Consider the following 26,602-nt stretch of genomic DNA (forward strand, 5'->3'; position numbering starts at 1 on the left):
CCCTGATTTTATGACATAAAGAATCCATATACTTTATTAATGCATTGGATACCTAGAGTGAGATATTTTTGCCCCACCAGAACCAATTTTGATTTGTAAGAGTTACTATTGCTCCTGTTCGAAATGAGCCTGCTGTCTTATAAGCTCTATGACACCACGACTTTATCCACTCATTTCTCTCCTGGATGCCCTACGCCTGGCCTGATGTTTCAACATAGTAAGTCTCAATAAACACATGTTGACTGAATGGAATCAATGCCAGCGTGGGCATGGGTGCCTGGAATGAGCGTTCTGGAGGTAGCATGACTGGGTGTCAAGCTAGATTAACCACTTATTTCCCTTGTGATCTCGAGTGAACCTCTTAAGCCTCATTTCCTCATTTTAAAAATGTGAATCATAACCGTTCTAAATCACAATGTGTCATGAGGACTGAATTAAATAATATATGTAAAGGATTTAGTACAGTGCCGAGCATCATAGCCAGTGCTCAATAATATGCAAAGAAAAAGGGCAACCTTTAGCTGGGTGGTGTGGATGTGTGTATGAGGGTGGGCTGGGTGTCAGTAAAAACTCAGGAGGGGAAGATGTTATAATCCACATCATTGCTACCATATTTCCCATAATCTGGAAATAAAAAGCATATAGTTCAACACGTTTTTAAAAAAGTATATAGTTCTTTCATCGACAACTCTGAACAAATGTTTAGATTTCCCAAACTTAAGATACTTAGTATCCATAGCTTTTCTAAACACTTCTGATTATCCTGGGAGGAAATCGATGTTCTAGGGGGGAATAAAGGAGCAGGTCAACAAAACGTGGGCAGAATTCTGATCACTGGATATTCCCAGGCAAGTCGCTCAATCTCTCTAATTCTCACTCTTCTATTAAATAGTGATGGTAATAGTCTCTGCCTCTCTGATATATTTTGAGGTTTAAATAAAAGGAAAATTAAAGTCTCTTTGTAAAAGTAAAATGTGTTTGCTTTCGTGATAACAAAATTACCCACTATCTGTTTGCTTAATATGTACCTGCATTGTGTGAATTGATGTTGAAGATTCAGTTTAATTAATCCTTATCACAACCCTGTAAGAAGTATGTTACTATTGCATTTAGCAAATTGAGGCTGGGGAAGATTTAGTTATTTGCTAGAAAAATCACAAAACCAACAAAGAACAGAACCAAGAATCTTCCCTGGGAAGGTAAGATGTCTGATGTCAGGGCCCATCTTGAAAATTACTACTCTTGTCTGTCATCAGGTAACAGTGGTTGGGATCTCAGCATGCTCTAACATTTTGCTAACTGCTTTGCATTCATTTAAAATTTAACTCACATAGTAATTTTTTTTTTTGGAGAGATTTTCGTAGGGCTCCTACGCTCGCCAGATAGACAGAGAGAGACATAGAGACAGAAAGCGAGAAATCACCCCCCAGGGGAGATGGTCACACCGCAATCCCTTCTCCTCTATTCTCCTCTCGGGATCTTGGGCATGCACGCACACGCACCTGGCGTGAGATTTAAGCCACCGGGTCCAGGACGCGAACTGTGGTCGACTACGTGGGAGTCCAGCTACATAGCCATTATGCTAACTGCTGGTTCCCGCACATAGTAATTTTATTATGTGAGTATTCCTATTCATTTCTGTATTATAAATAAACTGAGATTTAGGAGTGTGATAATTAATTTTATGTGTCATCTTGACTGGCTATGGGGTACCCAGAAATTTGGACAAACATCATTCTGGGTGTTTCTGTGTGTTTTTAGGATGAGAATAACATTCATATTGGTAAACCAAGTCAGAAAGATTGCCTTCCCCAAACTGGTCAGGCTTCATCCAATCAGTTGAAGACCTGAACACAACCGTGTCTGACCCTCCCCTCCTAGGAGTAAGAGAATCCCTCTGCCTGAGTGCCTTCAAGCTACGTATCAGGTTCTTTCCTGCCTTTGGACCTGAACTTAACCATGAGCTCTCCTAGGTCTCCAGCTTGTACTCTCATCTAGCCCATCTTGGGACTTCTCAGTCTCCATAATCATGTGAGCCATTTTTTAAATCATAAATCTCTTGGAGACCAGCAGTTAGTATAATGGCTATGTCGCTGGAATCCCATGTAGTCAACCATGGTTCGAGTCTGGACTCGGTGGCTTAAAACTCACGCTGGGCATGCGTGCGTGTGTGCCCAAGATCCTGAGAGGAGAATGGAGGAGAAGGGATCGTGACATAGCCAACCCCCTAGGAGGGGTGATCTCTCGCTTTCTGTCTCTCTGTCTCTCTCTGTCTTTCTGGTGAGTGCATGTGTCTTATAGCAAAAACCTCTGCAATAATAATAATAATAATGATAATTATAATAATAAATCTCTTTATCTATATAGATATAGATATAATAAATCTGTATATTTATTTATGTGTGTGTGCATGTGTATGTATCTTATTCCTTCTGTTTCTTTGGAGGACTTGACTAATACAAAGAGGGAAAACAATCAAATGAAGATAAAAAAGAGGGCAATAACTTGATTCTCAGAAGAGATACATTTCTCTTTTAGAAAACACTGAATAATTTTGGTCCTGTTTCTAGTGTAATGCACATGTAGATATAGAAATGTAGATAAATGTATATAATTTTAAATATATACATACATATACAGAAGTATATTTATATGCATGTATGTATTTATATATCAGTGTGGGTAATAAATATGCAATATTCTTTAATTTGTATTCTCTTTTTACATATATTAACATGGAAGCAATATGCGTGGGAATCAAAGATGGTAAGTCTGTCATGCAATATTTGTTTTATCTAACTCCTTATAAGAAGAGTGATATTTAATATTACTTTTCAATGTATATCTGTCAGTAATCTTTAAAGGTTATCTTCCCAGTGAGCTCATCCTTTAAAATAAGAAGCAAAAAGCAAACATAGTAAAACAAGCTCAGTATTTATAGCAGAGAGATCATGCTTATCCAATACTTCACTATATTTACAGAAGGTCTATAACCAGACTTGATCTGTCATGAAAACAAAAATGCAGAAGGAAAGAATGGTTTGCCATCAAACTGACAAGGTCAAATCAGTAGCATGATATTCTGGGATAACTGGCTCTTAAAAATGTATTGTCAGAAAAATGTTTGAATTGTTAATACTGTCAACTTCCCTGACAAAGGTGATATTTCTGAACACTTAAACAAAGTAGAGGGCCATAGCTTACTTTCATAGTTTCTCCAACCATTTTTAATTAGATAAAGTAATTTGATATTCCCACATAATAATTCAAAGGAGAGAGTGTCAGGGTTTCAATGGTGGACATGCAAAATTAAGTGATAATAATTTCCTCTTTTTCTTCCTCTCTTCTCTCTTTTCCTTTTTCTCCCCCTCCTTTTCTTTCTCCTTTACTTTTTCCTCCTCTTTTTCTTCTCCTTCTACTCCATTTACTTCTCCATCTCATTTTGTTTTTATGTGTCATCTTGACTAGGCTATAGAGTGCCCAGACATTTGATCAAACTTTATTCTGGGTGTGCTTGTGCGTGTGTTTTTGGATGAGATTAACATTTGAATTGATAAACCAAGTCATGGTTCCATTCCTCTTCTTCCTTGTCTGTCTTCTTTCTTAGGTCCATTCTAAAGATGCACCTTCTGTTCAGGGTTGGAGTGGTTGAGGTTGGTATATTGAGGATATCTCTTCCTGTGATCTGTTAGTGGTTTAATTTACTCTTTATTTGACAAGTTTGGTCTCCCTTGCATCATCTAGGTTTGTAGATGGGTCTGTAGCACGTCCATGGCTGTGCTAACTCTATTTAAAATTATTTATGAATAATTTATATTGGCAATAATCTGAGTAAAGATCTGAGAAAGTGTTTATTTGCACTCTTCATTTAGAAATTGTTGAATGAACAAGGATGCAAGTTGGAAAGACTTTTACTCACATCCTGATGTTGCCTCAGTCAGAATCCTCTTAGGTACAGTAGTTCGGCTGTTAGGTAATACTACCGTATCTAAAGTGCAGAGGGAAAAGGACCAATGAATGCAGAGAGAAGGATCACTTTCCCAGACATATAGTTGCACATTTGCAGGAAGTGCGTTTGGGTAATGAATGAAGAAAAAGAATCTAGGGCCTTCACAGGCACAACCATAGTTTTCTTGCTACCCCATGGAATAAGTTTAGGATTTCACCAACTCTGGCAAATCTGGCACATGTTCCTTTTAAAAATTTTTGCCAGAGGGTGCATACACTCACTAGAGAGAGACAGAGATATAAAGAGAGAGAGAAAGCGCTCCTAATGGGATGTGGTCACACTGCAGTCTTGTTGCTCCATTGCTTTAGAATTTGGGAAATGAATGCACATTTGCCTGGCATATTTATCAAGCCACAGGGACCAGGACTTGAACTGCAGCTAGCCATGTGGAATCTATCTTCCTTAAACACTAGGTCATGGGGCCAAATAGCACCTTGTATTTTTTGAATATAGTCCCACCTAATCAAGAAGAATACTTTTGAGAACCAAGACTATTGGCTTATATTTTGTGATATAAATTCTTATTTTTGTTAATTTTTATATCTTTTTGAAAATTAGCATTCACTTTCCTATTTCTTCTTATCACCAATTGGCCAGTTTGTAGTACTGTAATGACTGGAAACAGTTCTTCCAGGATGACCAAAGAATTTTTCCTTTTCTTTAATGCATAATTTATTTTATTTTATTTCATTTTAAATTTATTTTCTTACATTCCTTCACTGTACATCATTACAGTATACAAAATGAGTTTTTCCGCCCAGCACACACTGTTTATTGGTTCGGTCAAGGATATTACAGAATTTCTGATGCGTAACGCTTCCCATTTTCAGTATCTCCTTCTGAGGGTGACCTTTCGTTTATTCTCTTCTCCTCCTACCAGTGTTGGAGATAAAAAGTCAAGTTTCTTTTAAAAATGCTAGATGCTTGGGGCCAGCAGGTGGCATGCTGGGTAAGGCACTAGATTCTCACATGGCAAACCACAGTTTGAGTCCCAGACCTGGCAGCTTGAGAATCGTGCCAGGTGCATGTGCATGCATGCCCAAAATCCTGAGGGGAGAATAGAGAAGAAGGAACTGCAGTGTGACCATCTCCCTGGGGAGTAATTTCTTCCCCTCCCCATCTCTCTCTCTCTCCCTCTCTCTCTCTCTCCAATAAGCACACATATCCTATGGCAAAAGCTTTAAAAAAATTCTAGGTCCTTAAAAGAAATGTAGACACCTAAAGAGAACTATATTGAGTTTAAAATATAATATCTGTGTCTTGTAATGTGTTTGCACATCCACTTATGTGTGTTCAGTGGAGCACTGACTATGTAACGGTCACCATAGCAAGTACCCACTCTGTGGCTTTAAACAGGGGATTAATGAGTTGACACCTGAAAAGCACTTAGTGGAGTGCTTAGCCATACTAGTCCTTGTTATGTGGTTATAGAGGAGGAAACTGAAACCCAGAGAGGTTACATAACTTTCTGTGGCTAGATGTTGTGTCCTATAGTTATTGGTTGTTAGATCTTGTGTTTGAACACAGGTTATTTGACTCCAGACATTTCCTACTCAGCCATTGTTCTAGAGTAAAATGCTTACAAAGGGAAAATGCATGTATACACATAAATGAAGGTACAAGGGCTCTTTTATGTATCATTGTATGTTATATTTTATGTATTATGATACTGACATATTCAAAGTAGGTCTGCATTTTACATTTTCTAGGGTAGTTATTGGTTACCCTATAGTTAAAGATCATGAGTGGAAAGACTCTTCTCTGTGAATCTGCCAAAGGTCAATGAGGTAGTCAGCGTAAAATGACATACAAGGGATTTGATGCAGTAATTTTAATGCAAACTTGGAAGTTGTGTTAGGATGAAAAAGCACACAGAGAGAAGGACAAACACGAGGACAACATGATGAGGCTGACTCTCACAGTGGTTATAACACACATGTGCCATCTTAAATTAGACTGAATTCAAATCCCACCTTGGCCATGTTCTAATTTTTTTTTTTTCTATAAAGTGTGTGAACTCACAGGAGAGACACAGAAGGAGAGGGTGGTGGGGAATGAGAAATCACTACTCCAGTGGGATGGCCACTCAGCATTCCCTCCTCCTTCATTCTCCTATCAGGAGTTTGGGCACACATGCACTTGTGCCTGGTGTGTTTTTCAAGATGCCAGGTCTGGGACTCAAACCTCGCAGTCAGACATGTGGGATGTAGTTGTCTTAGCTTCCATGCCACCTTCTGGCCCAGTTATATTTGTTATCTTAATCTTTCTGTGGTCTAATTTCCTCCCTGGTAAAATAAAGGATGGTCATGTAGTTTACCTCATGGGTTTATTATGAAGATTAAATGAATTAATAGACATACAATTCTTAAAGTGCCTGGTTCATAGTAACAATTTACATATCCTCTTGATATATTAATTACATTCTTTACAGAGTTTTAGACTATCTGTGAGATATATATGTAGGGAATTGGCATCAAATGACCATGTGAAGTTTGTGTGAGGTTGTGTTATCTTGAGAGTTTACAAAGGTACCATAAATTGGGCTGAGAAATGGAAGTACAGAACCATCCAACCGAATGTGAAGTATCATTACTACACATCCAGCAAGGGGGTGTCTTGAGGGAAGCATGAACTCCGGGAACTGGCAAAGGTAAACAGCCATAACTAAAGGAGTAGTTCAGGGGGACGAAGACCTGAGTCACCAAAGGGGCTGGCAAAGGAGAAAAGAGCATTTGACAACATTCTCTCTCCTGAGTCTGGTCTTACAAGGGACATTATTGCTTCTCTAGAAGTGATCACATATTTAAGTTCTTTTAGTTTCCTGGTAGTTCCACATAAAACCTTGTCTTATAGCTCCTATCCTTTCCAGTTTGCATGGGAACAGACATAATTTTCTTACAAATCTACAATTTTTTTTTTTTTGGAGGGGTTTTTGCTATAGGGCACATGCGTTTGCCAGAAAGACAGAAAGAGACAGAGAGATAGAAAGTGAGAAATCACCCCCCAGGGGGGATGGCCACGCCGCAATCCCTTCTCCATTCTCCTCTCGGGATCTCAGGCATGCATGCACACACGTCCGGTGTGAGTTTAAGCCACCAGGTCTGGGACTCGAACCGCGGTCGACTACATGGGAATCCAGTGATGTAGCCATTACGCTAACTTCTGGTCCTAATTTTCTTAAAAATCTTTTAAACTGGTCTTTCACTAGTTTGGATGACTTTTCCTGCCACTCAATTTGTATAAATGAAGTAGAACTTACCTGTATTGTTTCTGTCAGAATCATAATTATGTGTGCAAAACATCACTCATGAAGATTTTTAAGCATTCGTATTTCCTGGTTCGATGCAAACCTAATAAATCCAGATTTCCAGGATGGAAGGTCTGGATTTACATATTCTAAAAGTATCCCATGGATGAGATTTATTGTCACACCATTGCCACTTTTATTGATGCGTTTACATTGCCTTGACATTTTATTCCTTCTAGAAAGACCAGGTGAAGACAATCTGGTAAGTTTCAATTGAGTTTGTACACCTTCTTCAGTTTTTTTAGTGCTAGAAGATTGAGTCTTCAGGACTTGGTGGGAAGCAGGACAATTTATGAGTGAGTCCGATCTTCTCATTCTGATTTATGGCACCATTATGGAGATGTGGTCATTCAGGATGAATGTCTGACCTCCAGTGACTGCTAAGGGCTTTGGAAAGGGAGACTTTGCAAGGATCTGTCGGAACTTTGAGTCAGAAGCCAAAATTTACTCGTCTTGAGCTGTTTCTCCATTGTAAACAGGGAGACTTTCAGCAAGATGCTTATCTTCTTTTGGTTATCGTTTTCACATTCCTGCAGTGCTGACCTGCCTCAGAGGGATTGTTGTGAAAATTAAATGAGAGAAAATATCAGATGTACTCAATTTTCCACAGAGTAGGTTGCAAACAATATTAGTTTTCTTTTTTCTTTCTCTACTTTTTCTCCTTCTTGCACACTCTCTTCATTATTAAGCAGAGCATTTAGCAGTTATCACTTTCCTAAGTAACCAATTAACAATAGCTCCTAAATGCCAAAATCCATGGGTTTATGACCAGTATAAATCTATGCTTTGCTTTCTGATGTAACCCACAATTCACTTAGGTAGATTCTATTCCACAGAAATGTAGAAATACTGATCAGAACGGTAGAGATGGGGCAAGGACTTATCATAAATTTGCAAATTTTCAAGTTTACTAGCTCATGGTTCCCTAATATTCTTGAGGGTTGTTTGAGTTCTGTCAACTCCTGCCATCAGGTCCTAGCTTACTTTCCTGAGAAATTACCAAAGGTCCTATCTTAATTGTGTAGATATGAGGGGACGCAGTACTGCTAAAGGACAAAAGTGAAGTCACAGAGTGACTGCCATTAATGTGATGGTCCTTCATGGGCTTGTAGAAAAAGAAGTCCAATATCCTGATTAAATATCTTGATAGGGAACCAGCAGTTAGCGTAATGGCTATGTCGCTGGACTCCCACATAGTTGACCGCGGTTCGTGCCCTGGACCCAGTGGCTTAAAACTCACGCCGGGCGTGTGTGCGTGCGTGCCCAAGATCCCAAGAGGAGAATGGAGGAGAAGGGATTGCGGTGTGACCATCCCCTCCTGGGGGGTGATTTCTTGCTTTCTGTCTCTATGTCTCTGTCTGTCTGGTGAGCACACGTGCCCTATAGCAAAAACCTCTCAAAAAAAAAAAAATCTTGATAGACTAGTGTTCTTGGGAATGCCAGGTCTTGTACTAGATGGTGAAAACAGATAAATAGACCTGAACTAGGAGCCTCTTCAGTCCTTTCATGTCTAAAAAGCATAAACGTAATTTGGAAAGATTATTAGGAATTGTGAGAATTAAGAATCACTGTGGGGCAGATTTGCTTGAGTGTAAACTCCTGTCCTCTTGTTTCCATCTGCTTCTCAGTTTGCTGCTTATTAAACTGAGAAACCAGCTGAGATCCTCATAGCTCATTCGCCAAACAAGAGTTTGTTTTCTCATTTTTTTTAATGCAAAGAGAATGGGAAAACTCTGTGTTATTTTGTCTTTTGCCATATACTACCCTCTTTCTGTACCCAAATGACACTTGAAATTGCATTCTGTCATTGTTTTCAGCCTAATTTTGCCTATGTTTTTTAATCTTCCAATGAAGAAAGTTTATTTTCAAAGAAAAAGGAGGGGAGAAGGTAAGGGAGTAACATGGCTTTCATCCTGAAATTAAAATGTTTTTCTTTTTTTTTGAGAGGTTTTGCTATAGGGCACATGTGCTTGCCAGAAAGAGAGATACAGAGAGACAGAAAGTGAGAAATCACCCCCTGGGGGGATGACCACGCAGCAATCCCTTCTCCTCCATTCTTCTCTTGGGATCTTGGGCACGCATGCACACGTGGCCGGCGTGAGTTTAAGCCGCTGGGTCCAGGACTCGAACCACAGTCGACTACACGGGAGTCCAGCGACGAAGCCATTATACTAACTGCTGGTCCCCAAATATTTTTCTTAAACATTAACATTTCTTGTAAACTGAAAGTACTTACTAATTCAGAAAGTCTCCACTGGTTCTCTCTTCTTTCTTAAAGGATTTCCCCCTCTTTTTTCACTATTTACTTTAGCACATTAATTTCAATACCCTATGTCGCTGGACTCCCACATAGTTGACCGCGGTTCGTGCCCTGGACCCAGTGGCTTAAAACTCACGCCGGGCGTGTGTGCGTGCGTGCCCAAGATCCCAAGAGGAGAATGGAGGAGAAGGGATTGCGGTGTGACCATCCCCTCCTGGGGGGTGATTTCTTGCTTTCTGTCTCTATGTCTCTGTCTGTCTGGTGAGCACACGTGCCCTATAGCAAAAACCTCTCAAAAAAAAAAAAATCTTGATAGACTAGTGTTCTTGGGAATGCCAGGTCTTGTACTAGATGGTGAAAACAGATAAATAGACCTGAACTAGGAGCCTCTTCAGTCCTTTCATGTCTAAAAAGCATAAACGTAATTTGGAAAGATTATTAGGAATTGTGAGAATTAAGAATCACTGTGGGGCAGATTTGCTTGAGTGTAAACTCCTGTCCTCTTGTTTCCATCTGCTTCTCAGTTTGCTGCTTATTAAACTGAGAAACCAGCTGAGATCCTCATAGCTCATTCGCCAAACAAGAGTTTGTTTTCTCATTTTTTTTAATGCAAAGAGAATGGGAAAACTCTGTGTTATTTTGTCTTTTGCCATATACTACCCTCTTTCTGTACCCAAATGACACTTGAAATTGCATTCTGTCATTGTTTTCAGCCTAATTTTGCCTATGTTTTTTAATCTTCCAATGAAGAAAGTTTATTTTCAAAGAAAAAGGAGGGGAGAAGGTAAGGGAGTAACATGGCTTTCATCCTGAAATTAAAATGTTTTTCTTTTTTTTTGAGAGGTTTTGCTATAGGGCACATGTGCTTGCCAGAAAGAGAGATACAGAGAGACAGAAAGTGAGAAATCACCCCCTGGGGGGATGACCACGCAGCAATCCCTTCTCCTCCATTCTTCTCTTGGGATCTTGGGCACGCATGCACACGTGGCCGGCGTGAGTTTAAGCCGCTGGGTCCAGGACTCGAACCACAGTCGACTACACGGGAGTCCAGCGACGAAGCCATTATACTAACTGCTGGTCCCCAAATATTTTTCTTAAACATTAACATTTCTTGTAAACTGAAAGTACTTACTAATTCAGAAAGTCTCCACTGGTTCTCTCTTCTTTCTTAAAGGATTTCCCCCTCTTTTTTCACTATTTACTTTAGCACATTAATTTCAATACCCTCAAAAAGAGATTCTGCTCTTAGGTTCAAATTCTGACTCTGCAGAGCATTAGTTATACAAGTTTGGGGAAGACATCTCTTTGAATGACTGATGTTCTTCTCAGTTAAATGAGAACACTAAATTTTGCCTATGTAAGTGTGGTTAATTAAGTACTTATTTCAACCTATTCACCCCTTTCCTCTGGAGTAATGGAACTCCAGATTCATAGCTAGGCATGCGACTTACTGGAATGAAGACTACATTCTCTAGCTTCCTTTGCAGTTACGTTTGTTCATGTGACTAAGTTCTGGACAGTAGGTGATAAGGAGAAGTGATATATGCAACATCAGGGATGTGTCTTAAAAGATAGTGTCTGTGTACCTCTCCTTTTTCTCTGCTCTCTTTCTGTTGATTAGAATGGGGGTGCATGTTTTCAAAAGGGAACGAACACCTCAATGAAAGGAGGTCATGGTGGATTATCTGGTTCAGTGTCCCAAGGTGTTCAGGACCCAAGCTCTATTTCTGTTTTTGCTCTATATATGGCAATCACATTTTCATGTTTTATTGTCTTTGTCCTACTTAACAATTGAGGAGATGATCTTGTTCAGTAATTTGTTTGTTTTTAAAATTTTTCTTACTTCACTAGAATTCAAGAGCAATCAGACTGTTGACTACTGTATTCCAAGCATTTAGACAGTGGTTGGAATATAGTAGGTGCTAAATATTAGTTGAATGAATGCATGAACTTGTAGTAGATGAGCAGAAGCCAGTTCAGGGAACTGCAGACCCAGTGGGTGTGGCAGTCAGTGACAGGAAGATACTGCCTACTATGGGTAGCATGGAAGAGCCCCATGGGCGTTGATACCTATTGGGTGGTGGTGAGCACTGTCAGAGAAAGGTAGGGCAGGTAAGGAACAGGTGATAAGATAGCACCATGGTAGTGTGTAGGGAAAAAAAAATAAACCTAGGGGTAAATTTATTCATGAACGCATTCAGGAGACTCCCCACGATACATAAATCTACCCGGGTGAACACAGAGAAAAAGCTTTGTATATGGTGGACTTCCTGTGTCAGTCAGTGAGAACTGAAAATCAGTAAAATTTGAATTATTGTTGTTTTTTTGGAGGTCATCATGCCCACAGGCTGGTGGAGAGTGAACATTTGGGTTCTAACTTTTATAATCTAAGCTTCAAAGATAAAGTCACGTTTACTTCTAATTGTTCATACTTTGCTCAGTGCTGAATCCTTAAAGTGCCTTATTATCTCTTACAACTAACTCCTGCTTCCCTCCAAATTCTGCATGGGGTTGCCCCTTCCTCACATGTTTTAGAGGTGGGTCAGAAGTTCATTAAAATTGCCTACTTTATTTGCCTCCTGCTTCTCCAATTCATGAATCACAGGGCTTAGCTTTTTTGCTAGATGTGCCCTTTGCCTCATGCTATCCAATTCACATGGTTTACAGAGATCATGCATGGTTAATGTATGTTTTGTCTGACTCCCCTTCATGTGTCTGAAAGGACCATAGGGCAGTGGTGGGTATACAATGTGGTGGGAGGAAAGCAGAGATAAAACACTCTTTGAGGAATTAGAAAGTCTAATGAATTATTTTGTGTTTCACCTGGTTTCCTCTCCTTTCCAGCCTTGATATCACTGTGCGAAGAGTAGAGGATGAAGTGAAAGGAGGAAGCTATAGGCATTCATGAATAATATTACTTTGTTCACTTTAAATAATGCTCAAGAACTGCTGCCAATGCTAGAAATGAGGCAGAGAGATACAAAAGGCAGCTGTGGCCACAATGAATTGGAAATTTGGAATAACTTGGTGACAAAAGAGCCATGGGAAGAATCTGCCATTGGATAAAAGTACTTAAAAGAGAATAGTTTACTCTAAAACCATGTAGAAGATTAGGGGAAAAAAAAAAAAAACCACTTGAAGAGAATTTGCTTTGTTGTTCAGTATTATTAGCACACAATTTTGTGATTTTTTTGTTGTTGTTCCCTAAATATAGAAGAAAGAACTTTCTCCTCAAAATCCTAGGAGTATATTGCATTGATTTTCTTGATGCCACTGTGTATTGGGATTTTTCATCTTCAATAAATCTGTCTGGAAGCAAGCCATTACACTCGTGGATTTCTCTACTGAAAAAAGGTTTCTGATTTCTTGGTGAAGGAAAAAGAGGTACCTTGTTTTTGAAAGAAACAGAAGGCTAATATGACTCTTGAATCCAAATTGTTCCAGGCATTGAAAAGACTCATGGATTTGTCCAGTGCTAGAAAATCATCAGAGATCACATAAAATAACCCAATTGTTTCTGAGGTGGAAAGTCCAGAGAGGTTAAATGGCATAACCTGTGATCATGTAACTGGTCATTAGACTATAAGGTTAGGGTGACACCTCGGTTTTTTTACCTTGAATATGACTTTTTTTTTTTTTTTTAATGTTGAGCTAAGCCTCTCAAACATAGTTGCTTCTACTAAAGCCCTACCTAATGTTACAATTCACTTATATGACACATCCCACAGAAATGTCTGACAAGAACAGTGCAATATCAGGGAAGCCTCCACAGTACAGTGGTTAAGCCCTGCTCATTGGAAACCAGAAGCCCCAAGGTCAGCCCCAGTTCAACTCTGCATCCTGTCAGTTTGAAAAGCATACAGTGTTAAAAAAAAAAACAATGCGGGATCAGCAGATGGCATAATGGCTACATCACTGGACTCCCATGTAGTCGATTGCAGTTTAAGTCCTGGACCCAGTGACTTAAACTCACGCTGGATGTGTGTGCATGTGTGCCCAAGATCCCAGGAGAAGAATGGAGGAGAAAGGATTGTGGCATGGCCATCCCCACTGGGGGGTGATTTCTCACTTCCTGTTTTCTCTTTTTCTCTCTGTCTTTCTGGCAAGTGCACGTACCCTATAGCAAAAACCTCAAAAAAAAAAAAAAAAAAAAAAAAAAAATGAAATGGCAAAGTGAATATTGGATTAATGGAAAAGCTCATTATATCTATTTTGGGAATACAAAAATTTAACACCAAGGGAAAAAAAAGTTACAGAAAAATAGAAAATATCTCCAAATAAATTGATTGGGAAGGTTTGAATGTTCATACAGAATTCACTTTGGGGTTATGAACATTTTTTCCCTTGGTATACCAAGAATTTGTAAAACACCAGTATTTTTGGCACCAAATGTGCAACTTTTCGTGATTCACAGAAGGTAAACTCTTTGAAAGGATGATTTTTTAAAAAAGTTATTTATTTCTTCCATGAGCAAGACAGAGTAAGAAACAGACCGACAACACTTTCAACAGGTTATGATACTATAATCCACCCCTGTCTTCAGTCAGCTCCAGATGGTAAGCACACACATGTCCAGCTCATACTCCAGGGGACCCCACACATGAACTCAAAACTTTCCCATATGTGGCTCAGCCTTGCAGAGCATTGTGTTTTACCACTGCACCAGCAATGAGGTTCTAAAAGGATGATCTTTATTAATGCATTACTCTGTCTTTTGTAGACTCTGAAATAGGTGCATGATTTTCACAAATGCAAAACATTCAAATAGTTTTGCTTTATATTTTTATTAATTTGTTTCCTTTTTTAAAAAGAGGTTTTTGCTATAGGGCACATGCGCTCACCAGAAAGAGAAAGACAGAGAGATAGAAAGCAAGAAATTACCCCACAGGGGGAATGGCCATGCTGCAATCCCTTCTCCTCCATTCTCCTCTCAGTATCTTGGGGGCACACACACACGCGTCCAGCATGAGTTTAAAGCCACCGGGTCTGGGACTCGAACCGTGGTCGGCTACATGGGAGTCCAATGACATAGCCATTACGCCAACTGCTGGTCCCATATTAATTTGTTTCCTAACAAATCTATTATGCATCTATTGTTTCTGCATATCCTAATCAGCATGAATTCACCATGGTTATTGAGTTCTTATTCTAAGAAAGTGAAAAAGGAAAATGGAAGAGAACAAGTATGTGTTGAAAACATAAAATGGACTTTTATTCATTCATTCATTCATCCATTTATTCATTTAGAGAATCCTTTCAGGCCCTGTGCTAAGTATTGGGAATACCTCAGTTGGTTGTACTTTCTCCTGTGCCAAGCTTATAAAACCTTGTGTGAATGACAGGCATTGAGTCAAGAAAAAACAGTGTGATAAGAAGGAGAGGATAAGTTTTGAGAGCCAGAGCAATGCGGTTGTGCATGTATCTTATAGATGAGGAAGTTGAGAATGTGAAGCTAAGAAGCTTGCCCATGCCAGTAAGTAACAGAGATAGTTGTAAACCTAGCTCTGTCTGAGCCTGAAATTCCTCTCCCTCCTCCCAGCAGTTATACTTGGCCATGAAGGCACTGTTCTAGGTGCTGAGCATGCCAACGATTTGAAGTTACAGTCTGTAATTCTGTTGAAGAAACAGGACACATATGCCAGAAAGAAAATGTCAATACAGACTAATATACTGAGACAATAATTTGGAATTACAATGTGAATGAAGCTATATAGGCTGAGATGATTGAGAAAAAGCTTTGTGGGGGAAAAGGTGGGTAGTTAGGGTCCTAGAGGACACACTGATCTCATCTAAATGGATGAGATAAAAAAGGGCAAGGGAGAACATTTCATATAGAAGGTCTAGACTTGTATATGTCTAGTTAAATATTTTGATTGAGCTGTTGATCATTTTATTAGGAGCATGGTGGGAGAGAAGATTTAAAAATCTTCTTGGGATCATGGAATAGTTAAGATTAGAATTTGGATTTATTCTGCAGTTCAGGGGTCAGAAGACTTTTTCTCTAAATTATAATAAATATTTTAGGGTTGGAGGACCTTACCATCTCTATTGTAACCATTTACAGAGCTAAATGCAGCCATATATCACAGAGAAATAAATAGGAGGGACTGTGTTCCAATACACCTCTGTTAACCTCTGCTATCGTTAATGGTGATAAATTCGAAGCTTTTAAGAAATACATTTACAAAGAGGCATTTGTGTGATTGGGTAGTGTTGTGCTAGTGATGAGAAAGAGACAAAGATAAACAAAAACAAGAAAATGAACTAGAACATGTTTCTCTTGAGATGTTTCAGAGTATCACAGAACAAAATATGGGTGACAAGGGTGGACCAGGAACGAAGACACAAAGGACACGTGAAAAATTTACTCTGAAAGAAATATTGATCATGCCTGACCACTGGCCAGTGAAGGTTGAGGGAGTCAACGATGTTTTTTTTTGAATTTTTTACTTTATTTTATATTAATTCACTGTACATCATCGCAGCATACAAAATGCAATTTCCCATCCAGAATACACTGTGTAGTGGCTTAATCAATGATGTTACCATTCATGTTAAGAAGGTAAGTCTAGGGGCCAGCAGGTGGTGTGGCGATTGGGTGCTGGATTTCCCAATGGCTGACCCTGGTCTACCAATGTGTGTGTGTTTCCTCCCAAACAAGGTATAGCATATACAGGCAAGGCAACCCAATTCACTTTTTTACTGTTTGGTAAGGATACAGGGCATATCATAAGAGCTCAGTCAATGAAAGAATGTGTGCACAGAAGTCTCAGTTTAAAATGAATTCTTCAGGATGAAAGGTGTTTACATCTAAATAGTTATTCATTTGTGGCTGATGGGACACTCCATTTGTTCCTGGCCTATAAGTCATCTTACAAGGGCTCATTAGTCTACCCATCTGTCACCATTCTTTAAAGGTAGCTTGGTTTAAAAACCATTACACTTTTTAGTGGAAGAATAACCTGTCCCCAGCCTCTTTAATAAAGGTTTAATAACCATTTCTTTCACTTCATGTATAAATAATTGCACAACATATTTCAAGGGAAGGGAAAAGAAATGTGTACGAATACAGGCCCCTGTAATTACCACAACCTCTTCATTATTTTTACTGATAGCCTACCCTTTAGCACTACAAATGATCTCACTAGTTAGGTAACTATTTAAGGCTACTGAACAATAGCCACTCTTTGAAAAATGAAAAGTTGTCCTTATTCCCAGTTTTCCTAATTTTAAAGAAACGGTAAGACATGGATTAGAATTTATAAAACAGTTGATAATTAAATGAGGATAAAGAATTCAAAGTTAGTTTCTGAATATAGATTGATGGGGGGATTTTTGCCCTCCTCGCTCAGCAAAATTTGTCTTTACTATCCAGGAATTTGACAGAAAAGGCCTTCCATTCAGAGAGAGCAAGACTGGTGTTATGTAAGCACCGTATGTTCTGTTGGTGAAACAAAAATCCTAGGATTTTAACACATGACTAATTATTAGACATATGGTCTATAATGTCAGATATGGATTTAAAAGACTTGCTGAGAATCTGAGTGGCTTCATATTTAGCTGAAACAATCTGCCAAGTCTCTTATTAGATAGCTGGAGGCAGATTCAAAAGATTTTGGTTTGACCCTTTAGTCTATTTCACTGTAACTGAATCATTTAATCAGATTTTATAAAACTCTGGGCTATAGTGCAGTGAAATGTTAAGCACATCTTTCTCATTAGAAACAAATGAAAAACTCATCAGCCTTGAGACTCAGCCATTTATATTAAATATCTATATAAAATATTACTGTAGACATTGAGTCTGGGCCGTTCTAATCTGTGATATGGCCTATTTAAAAGATTCTAAAAGTATATAGTCTATTTCATTCTACTAACATTTCTATGGCACAAACGAATAAAAAAACCAATGAAAGAAATTCAAAAAGCATATTTTTTACTTTTTTTTTTTGAGAGGTTTTTGCTATAGGCCTTGTGCACAGAAAGACAGAGAGAGACAGAGAGACAGAAAGCGAGAAATCAGCCCCCCAGGGGGATGACCACATCACAGTCCCTTCTCCTCCATTGTCCTCTCAGGATCTTGGGCACACACACATGCCCAGTGTGAGTTTAAACCACTGGGTCTGGGACTCGAACCACGGTTGACTACATGGGAGTTCAGCAACATGGTCGTTATGCTAACTGCTGGTCCCAAAAAGTGTATTTTACTTTTCATCAGCTATTTAAGTGTCCCATTTTATTTTTTTTAATTTGGAATTTTGTGGATGCCACTCTGTAAGGGCACTCAGATGTGGAACAGAATAAAGATTATTCAGCTCATGGCCCTGTGTTTGGGCCATGGAAATGGAAACATTTGCTATATCTCACACAGCAGCAGATGTTCAAAACATATCACAAATCACATATAACTCATTACTGATCATTAAACTTGGGGCAGAAAATTAAAATAAAAGTTGGACTTTGGAAACTAAAAGAAGCACATCTTTGGGTAAGGACATGCTCTTTTTACTTCATCTAGGTTGCAATCTCTGAAAGGTCAAGAGCTCTGCATATCCCTCCAGGATATGGAGGGGCTCATAGCAGTTGTTCACTAAAGAGGTTATGAATGACTGCACAGGAATTACATTATGAGAACTCAAAATTATTAGCTGATATGAATAATTCTGGGGCAAAAAATAATTAAGATTTTTTCCCCCACAATCATTCTGATTAGGCATTAGTAGTCAAGCATGCCAAATAATATTTGATTGGCAGAGACTTCATTTTGTAAGAGGAATTTCGCTATTCCTATGTATATTCTTTACCCATATAGTTTTGGGATAGATATTTCTCACTTCAAGGTGAGGGGTCCGAGGCACATTTATTTGGTGATATTTTGCATTCACTCATTCAGTCAAAATAGAAAAACAACCTAGTCCTTCTTCTCAATGAATTCCAGACCTTGAGGAAAGATAGGCACAGATACCTTCAAATAGAGGGTAACCTCACTTGGTATTATCCTCTGTGAGACATAGAGGTTGCTTAGAGGAGAAAAGGACTGGAGAAGAGGGATTCATAAAAGCTTAATTGAAGAGGTCAAGCTTGAGTGGGGTTTATATGATTCCCTAAGCAGACACGGAATACAAAGGTTTTCAGATAAAAGGAACACATTACCCAACCTCAGAGGCATAAAATAGATCAGCCTGGTTGTCTAAAGAGTAGTAGTTTGATGTTAGTAGGAGGTCAAGTGTATGACTCTGTGTGTGTGTGTGTGTGTGTTGGGGGGGTCATGTGTGTGGAATGGGGGGGGAGATAAAACAAACTAAGAAAACAAATACTTGTTTCTTGACAGGAAGACTTACCCTGTATGGGGTGTGAAGTGAAGACTTTTTAGGGAGGTTGGCTTGGCTAGATTAATATTCAGAAAACCATTTTCACTCCTTTACACTTCCAGACTATTTTCGACTCACATGTTTCAATGTAATTAGGAACCCTCCCCCTTGTATTAAGGTTTTCTAGGAAGACAGAACCAAAAGGTTTGATAGATATATGAGAGGGGATTTGCTGGGGAATCAGCTTGATGATTATGGTGGCTGAGAAGTCTCACAATAGATTGTCTCCAAACTGGACACCCTGAGATTTTTGTAGTGTGGCTCAGTTTAAATCTGAAGGCATCAAAGGCAGGGAAGCTGATTACAAAATTTACAGTTCAAAGCTGAAAACCTGAGAAACCTGGAAGGAGGAGGTGCTGGTATAAATCATGGAGTCTGAAGGCAATAAAGCCTTAACTTCTGATGTCCAAGGCAATAGAAGAAGTCTGTTGTCCCTCCTATGAAGAAACTCATTCATCCTATGTATTTGTTCTCTCTAGAGCTGCTGTTGAATGAATGATGTCTGGTCATGTTGAGGGTCAATCTTCCACATCTAGTCTACTCAAACTCTCATGTTATTCTCTTCTGGAAATGCTCCAATGGACATACCTGGAGTGGTATTTCATCAGGTTTCTAGGTATTCCTTTGTACAGTCAAACTGACACCTAAAATTAATCATCACATCTCCCATAATTTTGGATGGTTTATGAAGAAGTAATTTTAAGTAAAGTTATTTATCATGACTCACATATTAATATTGCATTATAGAGTTCATCTTTAAAAAACTGTTATAAAACATGTAATTATTTAAGTATAAATTATTATTACATATCAAAGTGTAAAAATTTGGATAAGTTTTGCTATAATATGAGCAGTTTATGTTAGCAAGCATTATATTTGTGGATAAATGATCTCTCTACGATCAATTTGGAACAATACTGATTTGTTTTCTGTAGGAAAATAATGTTAAAATGTTTGCGGAGGTAGAGCTATATATGGGGAAGGACCTTCAAAAAGTTCATGGAAAATGTGTATTTAAAAAGTATACGTGATTTCAATTTTTTACATGAATTTCATTTTTTTGCAGTAATATAAACTTATACTTTAATTCTATTTTCTATAAACTTTGATTTATTTATTTTGCCATAGGGTGCATGCTAGAGAGACACAGAGAGAGGAAAAGTAAGAAATCATCCCCTAGGCGGGACAGCCATGCTGCAGTCCCTTCTCTTCCCTTCTCCTCTCGAGATTTTTGGGCACACATACACACACGCCCAGCATGACTTTTAATCTGCTGGGTCCAGAGCTTAAACTGCAGTCTAGAGCCCCAACCACTATGGCACTTGCCGGCCCCTCTGTGGACTTAAAAAATAATAATTACCAGAGGGCATATGTGCTTGCCAGAGAGAGAGAGAGGGGAAGCACCTCCGTGGAGTGATGTTTACATTACAATCCTTTTTCCCCCATTTCTTCATCCTATCGGGATTTGGGGCATATAGACACGCAGCATGATTTTCAAGACACCAGTGATCTGAATCACAGTTAGTCATGTGGAATCTGATCCCCAAGCACAGTGTTGGACTACTCTGCTATAGAGCTGGCACAAAAAACTTTCTGAAGTACCCTCCTAGGTAGCAGCAGCAAAAAGGACTTAAATTGCTTTTTTCAACTGTTGTTTGGAACAGTTAATGTTCGTGCTAAAAAAACTACAGAATAGATAACTTTCATGTCTTATTCTAAATAAAAATGACTCATTTCAGTTTTTCTTGCCCAATTAACACATTGGAAGTACGAATAACCATTACTTCTAAAAATAAAAAGTCAAATTGAGCTTAATTGTGAGCTCTTCTCTTTTTAACATTGCATTTTACAGCATGATAGGTCTTTTTAGGTGCTATCTAATTATTTTATTTGATTGCAATTTATATATTTGATGTTGTTAATCTTGAGAAAGTTTTATGTTCCTCTTAAATTTGCATTTGGCCTTTTCCATTTCATTTTAACTAATAAGAGTATACATTAAGGGATATGGCACCAAAATGAAAATCTATTACAAACCATAAGGACCTGTTTTGCTATCTACAGAGTTCCTGGAACACAGTTTATGGTCCAATAATAGGTGTTGAAGGAAGAAAAGAAGCAAACTGGAAATGAGAAAAATGAAACAAATCTCACAGTGTTGTAAAGATCAAGTGAGTAATGTATCTGAACAGTAAGTCTGGGAACAGGTCTGACATGGAGACTCTCAATATACATCTTCTCCTGTTATTGATTGAACTGTATCTCCCCAAAATTTACATGCTAAAGTCTTAACCCCCAATTCCTTACTATGTGGTCTTACTAGAAGGTGAGTGTTTATAGAGACAATCAAGTTTAATTAAAGTCCGGAGTGGCATGTTTGGAGGTAGACTTGCACACAGGAAGGACGCCAAGAGAACATGAAAATAAGAGATTGGAGCGATGCTTCTATATTATATGCCAATGAATGCTAAAGACTGCCTGAAAACCACCAGCAGTTGAGGGAGAGCTAGGAACAGATTCTTCCTCAGAACCTTCAGAAGGAGCTGACCTTACTAACACCAATATTGGATTTCTAGCCTCCAGAACTGTGAGACAATACATTTCTGTTTCTTAGGCCACTTAGTTTGTGGTAGTTGGTAATAAACACTTGAATGTTTATTTAATGGTGGCCCTAGTGTAGCTGAGTTACAAGAAGGAACCCAAGTAACTCCATATTAAACAAGCATAATAGACTAGTCCTTAAAGATATCTCACTTCTCTTTTGCTAACTGACCTTGTTTTACTGTTTAACTTGTAGCACAGAAACCTAATCACAAGAGCTGGGCCTCGAGATGCCAGCCAGCCAGAAAGCAAATGTATCTAAGAAAATAAAGAGGAAAGAGACACTGGCCTGGAGGGTAAAGTGACCCTGAGCACAGCAACTCTGGTGTCCTGAAGTCTCTAGATGGCTAAGCAGAGGTGCATGTAGTATCCCCTTCCTTTTCCTTTATCTTCTTTCTCTTTACAATATTTTGTCCTGGTTTGTGACTTCAGAGAAGGTCTTTGAAATTAGCTCATTGTCTTCCCAGGCCCCTGGTTTCCTGAATAAAACTTCCTTTCTTTTTTACAATGAATACTGGCCTTCAAGCAGCATGCAGTTGAACTTAGGTTTGGTCATGGGGCTGGACCTACAGCCAATGTGGTTACACTAGCGAATTGATGCAGCTCTCACACTCTATTTAAGCCTATGTCCTAACCCCCTTTCAAACTTTATGACAAATACTATAAAGGGAGAACCAAAATTAGAACCCAGAAACTTAACAAAATCTAGCAGCGGTTACAACATGTCAAGCTAAATTCAGGAAAATTTCAGGTAGTTTGAATCATGAAAAAAATTACTTTGTATTATATTTATTGAGAGTTATGCTAGGTGTAGCTGTGAGTTACAATAACATTTCACTTTTACAGACTGCCCCAAAAGAAATTTAATTTGCTCGGTATCTAATCATATTTTGTCATTGAGTTTTTGAACCACAGAAGCCTTCCGTATACTCTAAAGACTTTCGGTCATAGAAGTGCAATTTCTAGGTGAGTTGAATGCTTTGATTCAGAGAGAGTTTTGCCATTCGTCTCTGTGGAGCAGGAATAGCACCAGGGTAGATATTTTACATTGTGTTACATACAACTTGCTTTATTCTCTGATTTTGAAAGGAAACTCTCATGCCTTGGGGATCTCTGTGGGATTTTGAAGCTAGCAATATTTAAAATCCTGACCCAGCATCTTAGAGTACCAACCCCACCCCTATTCTTTCCCCACGTGGGGCTCTTTTCAGGGAGTGCTGGCAATTTATACATTTGGTAGTGAGAATGCCAGGTGTAATGAGATCCTATTTTACCAGCTGACAATGACCCCTGTATCTTCTTTGCCCTGAGACCCTCTGTGAGTTCAAGCATTCTGGACACAACTTTGTCACTTCCTTTCTAACCTGTACCATATTTGTAGCTGTCTGACCAATAGTCTGACGTACGAGTCTGGAACTCAAGAGTCATCTAGTCTGTTATAAGAACTGGAGGAGAATGAGCTTATTTATAGGTGATTATTCAGACACTGGAGTAGATGAAGGTGTCTGTTCTAGGGTTATGAGATAGCATTACAATGAGTGAGCTCATATCTGGATCTCAGAAATAATTCTATCAAATATTATATAGTGCATTTTCTTTTGAAAAATTCAGTAATCTTCTACCACAGTCTAGCCCTTTGCAGTTTTTACAGGGCTTTAATACACATTATGTCATTAGAACAATGTCTGGTTGGGAAAACAGACGATGAGGACTTATCTCTAAAAATAATATTTTAAAGATGTATAGAACTTGCCTAGTTCCCATGTACCCAGAGATGGGCCAGGTTGGGTACAGTGCTGCTCCAACTGGTTTTGGAATTGCCTCAGTACCTGGCAGGTTCTGATTCGGTTACTGGTTTGGTTCTGCAGCTGGTGGAGGGAGTCTTCATTTCTAACTGATCCCCAGGTTGGTATTGCTTCTATTGATTTGGGGAGACCCTTTGAGTATCTGTAGATACTCAAAGGGTGGAGTTTGCCTTTGCTCTTCAGCATTCTTTTCAATAATTTGTATTGAATCTAGATCTCGAAATAAGAGTAGGCAAGACAAGGTGAGCCACTTTATGTCAGGATCTCAAGTAATGATAGATTTTTTTCAGATTCTAGGAAGCAGACTTTGGAGAATTTGGAATCCACGGCCCCTTTTTCCAGAAATGAAGTTGCTATGGTCTGAAGGTTGGTATCACCCAAAATTCTTATATTAAAATCCTAAGTCACAAAGTGATGGTGTTAGGATGCGGGGGCCGTTGGGAAGTGATTAGATCATGAGGGTAAAGTCATTATAAATGGAATTAGTGCCCCATGAAAAGAGACCTTGGAGAGAAACTTACTCCTTCTGCCATGTAAAATTACAGTAAAAATACAGCTATCTATGAACCAAGATGCTGACCCGTACTAGACACTAAATCTACTAATGCTTTGATCTAGAATTTCCCATCGTCCAAAACCATGCAAAATAAATGTTGTAAAAGTCACTCAGTTTATTGTATTTTGTTATTTTAGCCTGAACAGTCTAAGGCAGAAGCTAAAATGCCTGAAGAATAAGATATGACCCCTGGTTTCCTGGTTTATTATCCACATCATACTACACCCCATATTTTCCACTTTGGGTATGTGCAGACATATGGAGTTCAACAAGATGAAATAGACTTGGGTGTTTAAATGCCAATTCACAGCGTTTCCTATTCTTGAAATTTTTCTAGCTGCATACAACCTGGAATCAATTGCCCCTGGGCTGGGATCGAATTGGCTATTTTGTTACTTACAGAAATACCTGAGACTGGGTGGTATATGGAAATAGAGGATTGTTTAGCTGGTGGTTAGGAGGTCTAAGGCCCAGGAGCCATAGCTACTGGGCATCTTGCAGAGCTCTTGTCACATCACTTGGATGAGAGCAGGTCACAGTCCTGAGTCTCTCCCTCTGGTCTCATTCCCTCTCCTTATAAACCCACCAAAACTCAGTCATGGCAGCTCTGCCCTAATGACCTTAATCCTAATCTCTTCCCAAAGGCTGGACCTCTCAATGCCTTAATTAGATCAAATTTCCCCCTTCTTAATCCTGCTACTATGAACTTTGAATGGAAATGGGGTGAGGGTAGGCACATATAGCAGAGGGGAAAGATGTAATTTATCAACAAACTCAAATGGGAGAGGACTGAGGGGTGAGGCATCACTTTGGGCATTAAAATCAGAGATTAGGCCAGGTTCAGGTTCATGGTTCTTATGAGAGGACTAAGGTCTCGGCTGAACTCTGATTCAGTTATCTGTACCCACTCACTGCTTCTGAGTTGCAGAGTTCTACTTTTAAAGCCCAATTACTTGGGCTGAGATGTGCCTTTTGTGGCCAGCTAAGGTATCATTTTTCATGCTATGATCTTTACTTTCATATTTAAATCCAGTTTTCTTTAATTTGAATTTTGCTGAAAACAGCCATATTGCTGCAAGTGTAAATGAAGGTAGATGAACATTAATGGTGTCAGTTCACAGCTGTTCCTAAGTTAAATAATTACTGCTCACTCCCCTGGATCTCTGTTCGAAATGTCTTCAATATTCAATTAGAAGCACAAAGCACTTTTCTTCATCATTGTTATTAGGATCAGGCTCAGGCTGAAGAATGTGCATGTGGTATGAGACATCGAAATAGGACTAGGGCTTCGTGAATGAAACAGAGCCAGTATGCTTGAGAGGAGTCTGGAAACTATTGTTTTTCCCAAATTTATTACATATTCTTAAAAGCATCTAAATTAATGCTACGTTAATTACTGGTGGGTATGCACCCTGCAGCATATGTTGCTATTAATTGTATCCATTATCGCAAAATAAACATCTCTTTATAAAAACAAATGATGCTTCATTTTAATATGTGGCTTGAAACACCCTCCTCCACAGCTGCTGCTGCTTCTGGTTTGGTGTTTCTCCTACAAAGAGCCACCTGGTACAATAGACATTTCATTTGTTTTATTTGAAAAAAAAAAAAAGAGAGAGAGAGAGAACCCTTGGAAAACAAACCCCACCCCCTTAAAACATAATAGTCATAAAAAAAGAACCCCCAGAGGAAATTTGCATTTTTTCCTATCAGAAGTTCTCAATTTGAGGGTGGCCTCAATACTTTCATGATTTTAGCTATAATGCCTCCTCCATTCAGATTTGTTTGAGTTTTAGATGGTGGAGGATCTCATTCTGGTCTAAATTTCCCCCAGTTCAGATGAAGAAACAGAAAGCAGCTCGTATTGACTCAATGCACAACTGACATCCTTAGTGCTGTAATGAGCTTTTTTGTTGTATAGTTCCCCCCCCCAACAAAAAATGCATGAACTTGTAGATTGCATTAAGGAGCTGTGTGACTGTGAGGAAATGACTACACTGCTGTGACTTTAAGTTTTCTTCACTGATAATGGGTGAATATTTAATTCATCTTGGTTGGTGTGATGATTTATTGAGTTAATGCAACTGTATTGCTTAGAAGGCAGTCTGGGGGCCAGCCTCAGAGCAGAGCAGGGGAGCACCATGTATCAGAAGCTGTATGCCACTTGACTGGCTATAGTTTGGATCTTGACCCAGATGGCTTAAAAAATATGTTGGATGTTGGAACCAGCAGACAGAGTAATGGTTACATCATTGGTTATGGTTACATCATTGGACTCCCACATAGTTGACTGTGGTTTGAGTCCTAGACCTGGTGGCTTAGAACTCATCCTGGGAGCGTGTTTGTGCATGCGCAAAATTCTGAGAGGAGAATGGAGAAGGGATTGTGGCATGCCATCCTCCCTGGCAAGGGGGTGATTTCTCACTTTCTGTCTCTCTATATAACTCTGGTGAGCATGCCCACCCTATAGCAAAAATAGCTCTCTAAAAAAAAAAATTAAAACAAAAAACATGCTGAATGTGTGTGCATGTTGCGTAGGGTCCTGATGTGATGGTGAAATGGAGGGAAGAGATTGCAGTGTGACCATGCCCCATTGGGGGTTGCTTTCTTTTTTTTTTTCTCTCTCTTTCTCCTAGCAAGTGCACATGAAAAAAAAAAATATATATATATATATATCTAAAATTTGATAAGAA

This window comes from Tupaia chinensis, unplaced genomic scaffold (genome assembly GCF_000334495.1).
Source record: "Tupaia chinensis unplaced genomic scaffold, TupChi_1.0 Scaffold143680_1, whole genome shotgun sequence".
Lineage (NCBI taxonomy): Eukaryota > Metazoa > Chordata > Mammalia > Scandentia > Tupaiidae > Tupaia > Tupaia belangeri.